Below are 6,000 nucleotides of genomic sequence, written 5' to 3'. Positions count from 1 at the left end.
CTTTCTTATTCAAGGTAATATTCATATTCAAACTTTGATTCAATTTCTATAACTATAAACTATCTTAATTCGAGTAAAAATCTTACTTGAACTTGTTTTTGTGTCATGATCCTACTTCAAGAACTTTCAAGCCATCCAAGATCCTTTGAAGCTAGATCATTTCTTGTCACTTCTAGTAGGTTTACCTACTAAACTTGAGGTAGTAATGATGTTCATAACATCATTCGATTCATATATATAAAACTATCTTATTCGAATGTTTAAACTCGTAATCACTAGAACATAGTTTAGTTAATTCTAAACTTGTTCGCAAACAAAAGTTAATCCTTCTAACTTGACTTTTAAAATTAACTACACACATGTTCTATATCTATATGATATGCTAACTTAATGATTTAAAACCTGAAAACACGAAAAACACCGTAAAACCAGATTTACGCCGTCGTAGTAACACCGCGGGCTGTTTTGGGTTAGTTAATTAAAAACTATGATAAACTTTGATTTAAAAGTTGTTATTCTGAGAAAATGATTTTTATTATGAACATGAAACTATATCCAAAAATTATGGTTAAACTCAAAGTGGAAGTATGTTTTCTAAAATGGTCATCTAGACGTCGTTCTTTCGACTGAAATGACTACCTTTACAAAAACGACTTTTAACTTATTTTTCTGACTATAAACCTATACTTTTCTGTTTAGATTCATAAAATAGAGTTCAATATGAAACTATAGCAATTTGATTCACTCAAAACAGATTTAAAATGAAGAAGTTATGGGTAAAACAAGATTGGATAATTTTTCTCATTTTAGCTACGTGAAAATTGGTAACAAATCTATTCCAACCATAACTTAATCAACTTGTATTGTATATTATGTAATCTTGAGATACCATAGACACGTATACAATGTTTCGACCTATCATGTCGACACATCTATATATATTTCGGAACAACCATAGACACTCTATATGTGAATGTTGGAGTTAGCTATACAGGGTTGAGGTTGATTCCAAAATATATATAGTTTGAGTTGTGATCAATACTGAGATACGTATACACTGGGTCGTGGATTGATTCAAGATAATATTTATCGATTTATTTCTGTACATCTAACTGTGGACAACTAGTTGTAGGTTACTAACGAGGACAGCTGACTTAATAAACTTAAAACATCAAAATATATTAAAAGTGTTGTAAATATATTTTAAACATACTTTGATATATATGTATATATTGTTATAGGTTCGTGAATCAACCAGTGGCCAAGTCTTACTTCCCGACAAAGTAAAAATCTGTGAAAGTGAGTTATAGTCCCACTTTTAAAATCTAATATTTTTGGGATGAGAATACATGCAGGTTTTATAAATGATTTACAAAATAGACACAAGTACGTGAAACTACATTCTATGGTTGAATTATCGAAATCGAATATGCCCCTTTTTATTAAGTCTGGTAATCTAAGAATTAGGGAACAGACACCCTAATTGACGCAAATCCTAAAGATAGATCTATTGGGCTTAACAAACCCCTGCCAAAGTACCGGATGCTTTAGTACTTCGAAATTTATATCATATCCGAAGGGTGTCCCGGAATGATGGGGATATTCTGACATATATATGCATCTTGTTAATGTCGGTTACCAGGTGTTCACCATATGAATGATTTTTATCTCTATGTATGGGATGTGTATTAAAATATGAAATCTTGTGGTCTATTGTTACGATTTGATATATATAGGTTAAACCTATAACTCACCAACATTTTTGTTGACGTTTAAAGCATGTTTATTCTCAGGTGAATACTAAGAGCTTCCGCTGTTGCATACTAAAATAAGGACAAGATTTGGAGTCCATGTTTGTATGATATTGTGTAAAAACTGCATTCAAGAAACTGATTTCGATGTAACATATTTGTATTGTAAACCATTATGTAATGGTCGTGTGTAAACAGGATATTTTAGATTATCATTATTTGATAATCTACGTAAAGCTTTTTAAACCTTTATTTATGAAATAAAGGTTATGGTTTGTTTTAAAAATGAATGCAGTCTTTGAAAAACGTCTCATATAGAGGTCAAAACCTCGCAACGAAATCAATTAATATGGAACGTTTTTAATCAATAAGAACGGGACATTTCAAGGTACACTGCCTATAAGTGTTGTAGCAAGGTTTAGATATATCCATCTATATAAATAAATAAAACTTGTACCATATTTCACAGTATTTCATATTAAAAATATAATAGTATTACGTACTACACCTCGCACACATCAATAATTTAGGTTCGTATTTTTGTATGTTTGCTCAGTAATGTGGGACAAAAGTGCCTAAATTGTTAACCCTAGTGACAAGTGGTGATAGATTAAACTTAACTAAGGTAGTATGAACTATAAAAATAAAAAGGGATAGGTATGGAGAATATGATACTGATGGAGAACTGTTAAAAGAGTTTAACTTCCTAGAATGAACACTAAACCTCAATCAATCGGGTTAAGAACCTTATAATTTGTCACTAAGAGTTTAGGCTTTGAAGATTCTGGCTAAGACAGATAACCCTACTCCCAACGTTAACCTAAAAGGGTTTAAACAACTTTAAGGATGGAATCCTAGGTACATGAATAAAGTGGTATATCCTTAAAGAAAAGTCTCAACTTTTTTTAATCCTAGTTGGTTTAACTACAGTAACATTCCTCCACTTAATACTAAACTATGCCTTAACATTAACATTTGCGCAATCTTAGATATCCCAAGGTACTGCTAATTGGGTTAAAGGTCTCTCTTTTACGATCACTTACTCAACTCCGGATCATCTTACAACATCTCAAGAACATTGCTTCTGACGCTAATCATGCTTTTGAGTAAGCCAGTGTTCACTAAACTCTATATTGCCTACTCTAATCACATCCTTAATGGGAAACTCTTCTTTGACGGATAAGTGATTAACAGTACGTAGGTACTATTTCCCTATTGTGACGTTAAGCACACATAACTACTTAACTTGTATTCTAGGGTTGATCAGGTCCTAATACTAGGTTATAGGAACGTGAGTAAATGGAAAGGGTAGTCCGTGAATTAGACTTCTAAACCGTTAAGGTTTTAGCATAACAATATAATAAGTTTCAGGTAAGATATTCAACATATAATAAACATTTATAACGGATATACAAGCATGCAAGATAAAAGCAACTTAAAGTAACAAAATAACTTTATTAGATTAAGGAAGGCGTTCACCGTTTAAAGACTAGATCTGGACCATTACAAGTGCTGACATCCTCTAGGCCGATCCTAGTGCAATCTTCGGCGTTCATCTTCGGGTACTTAATGTAAAGGCTTGTCCTGTCATGACCCGGAAAATTTCGACTAATTTTAAATCAAACTCTCGATACGATATTATATTTTTAACACGACTATATTTATTAGATTAAGGTTGAGTCTCAAAAATTTTAAACTATTTCATATATACAATTGACCTTTGACCATTCCCGATGATTCACGAACAATTATTTGTAAATAGATATGTGTGTGTGTGTGTGTATATATATATCTATATATAAATAAAATATATTAAAAATAAATATTAAATGATTGTAATACTTGTTTGATGTTCCGATTGATATTAAACAAATTAAATACGAAGTTATATGTTTGTAAAATAAACAGTGATCCGAAAATGAGTGAAATAAATTATAGGCTTATTAGAAATGTATTTAGGATCTAATTATTAAAATTTAACACTTTTTATATTTTACCTGGGATCGAGCGCGGGCAGTTGAGTTAATTTTTATCTAATAAAATATAAACAATTAATGACCGTCTTTATAAAATAAATAAATATATAAATTTATTATAAAATTTTGGGATTTATTCGAAGACTTTTAAACCGGCACTGATTAACCACGGTCTACGATATAACACTCTGTTAAAATTGTCGGTAGAATTTTCTTATTGATTCACACGTTTATGTTTTAAAATTTTATTATATTTGAAATCACTGTGCTTGAATGCACTTTCTGTTTCGTTTCTTTATCATTAGAGTTAGTATTATTACTTATTCTAATTATTAAATGATTTTCTTTATTAAAGTTTGTTAAATGATCCCCTTCCAAGTTACAAACTGATTGTGTTTGATTGAGATATTACTGTGTGTGTTACTATCACCTTTAGACTTATAATTATATATCACCTAATTCACCCCACTTGAAATTTTCTGTCTCTATGATTAAAGCCACCTAACTAGAATTATGAATTTTGAGTATCTTGCTTTTACATCATTTCGACACTTGCAATTGATTCTGTGTATCCATGTATACGGCTTATATATAAAAATGAGCACATGCATTTCTATTAGTATTAACAACATAAATTTCTGTTGATATATCTCATATATAAAATGAGCACATGCTATAGATTTATGATCTTAACCTTTTGTATATAACATGTCTCAACCTTTTGTACGTTATAGCATGGTTGTACATGTCACTCTCTTTTACTTGATTCTTCAACATCATTAACTTACCGATCACCATCTTCATTCCCAAATCGCCACCACCCTAGACCACACAACCGGGAACCACTCTTCCCTTTCTACTTTTGATACATCTTGTTATCTGTCTCTATCTACCTTTAACAAATTTTATCTATCTATATTACAAATATATAAATATACATATCCATTACACATATAAACACAAACCCATGAAAACCCATCACTCAGTTTAATAATACTCATTATCATTTAATCTCAGTCACCATCGACCTCCTCTTACCTGCTGCTTCTACTAATATTTTCTGTTTCCATTTTATTCAACTCAATCATGACAAATCACCACCCTCCATCACCATGACAACCATGAACCACCATCATCAACTAGTTAATTGAAATAATTCTAATTTGCTGCCATGTTTCTGTTCTGTGCAATGGCTACTGCATGCTGCTATATATTACTGCTCAGCTGCTAATTAAATTTTGTTTCAACTCAAACCAGACCCAAACCAAACCACCTATTACCACGCAAGATTGCTGCTACTGCTACTGCTACACTACAATTCTGTTTCTACTTCCTTTCCTTCATGAACTGCTGCGATTAATTCAATCATAAACCATCATCTTGAAAACTATGCTACTGCAATCTGTTTTCTGTTTCAAATGTCACAGACACACAAACTCACCAAAACTGCTGCTGCGTTTGTGTTAACTTTACAATCGAGCATTACTATCGATAAACCTGCAAAATTTTATTGTTGTTCGCTGTTCTTACTCACGAAGGACCACCACGAATAACCTCCCATGCCACCACCCTATCACCAATGCATTTTACCACCACACACAGTGTATCATCTTAGTTCATATCCCCTATTTGTTGTAAACCCAGAATCTAAAATCACCTGCAATTTGTTCCAACTTCTGTCTGTACCATCGTGTGTCTAATCGAACAGGAAGGCCATCCATTAACGGTTGTATAATTAATCAATTACCACTACCTATACAAATAATTGATCAATTACCACTACATTCCATGATTCGATACATGGAACTGAAACCCTAATCCTTCTCGTGTTCATCTACTTCATACTATCCTATTTCTGTTTTCGGTTCACTTCAAACCAACACAACAAATTAAACACCACCGATGGCTATTGTTCCTGTTAATAACCGTAAATCACCATCACAATCCTTGAAACTATTCTTGATCATGGCTATTTATTCGGATGATGATGATACGATGATGAAGACTGGTGATGATGTTGAAACGATGATGATGATGAATTGATGACCGGTTATACCTCGAATTGTTGCATGAATCGATTGATCGATTGAAGAATCGAATAACCCTTGAACCGTGATTTTTCTGCGAGTTTGTTTCTGCTACCCTCGATCTGTTTGAGCCGCCAACAAAGGCAATTTCACTCTTTATTAGGTATATTATTATTATTATTATTATTATTATTATTATTATTATTATTATTATTATTATTATCATTATTGTTAATTATTGTTGTT

The sequence above is a fragment of the Rutidosis leptorrhynchoides genome, chromosome 10 (assembly GCF_046630445.1).
Source record: "Rutidosis leptorrhynchoides isolate AG116_Rl617_1_P2 chromosome 10, CSIRO_AGI_Rlap_v1, whole genome shotgun sequence".
Taxonomy (NCBI): domain Eukaryota; kingdom Viridiplantae; phylum Streptophyta; class Magnoliopsida; order Asterales; family Asteraceae; genus Rutidosis; species Rutidosis leptorrhynchoides.
Note: the sequence above shows the minus strand (reverse complement) of the source record.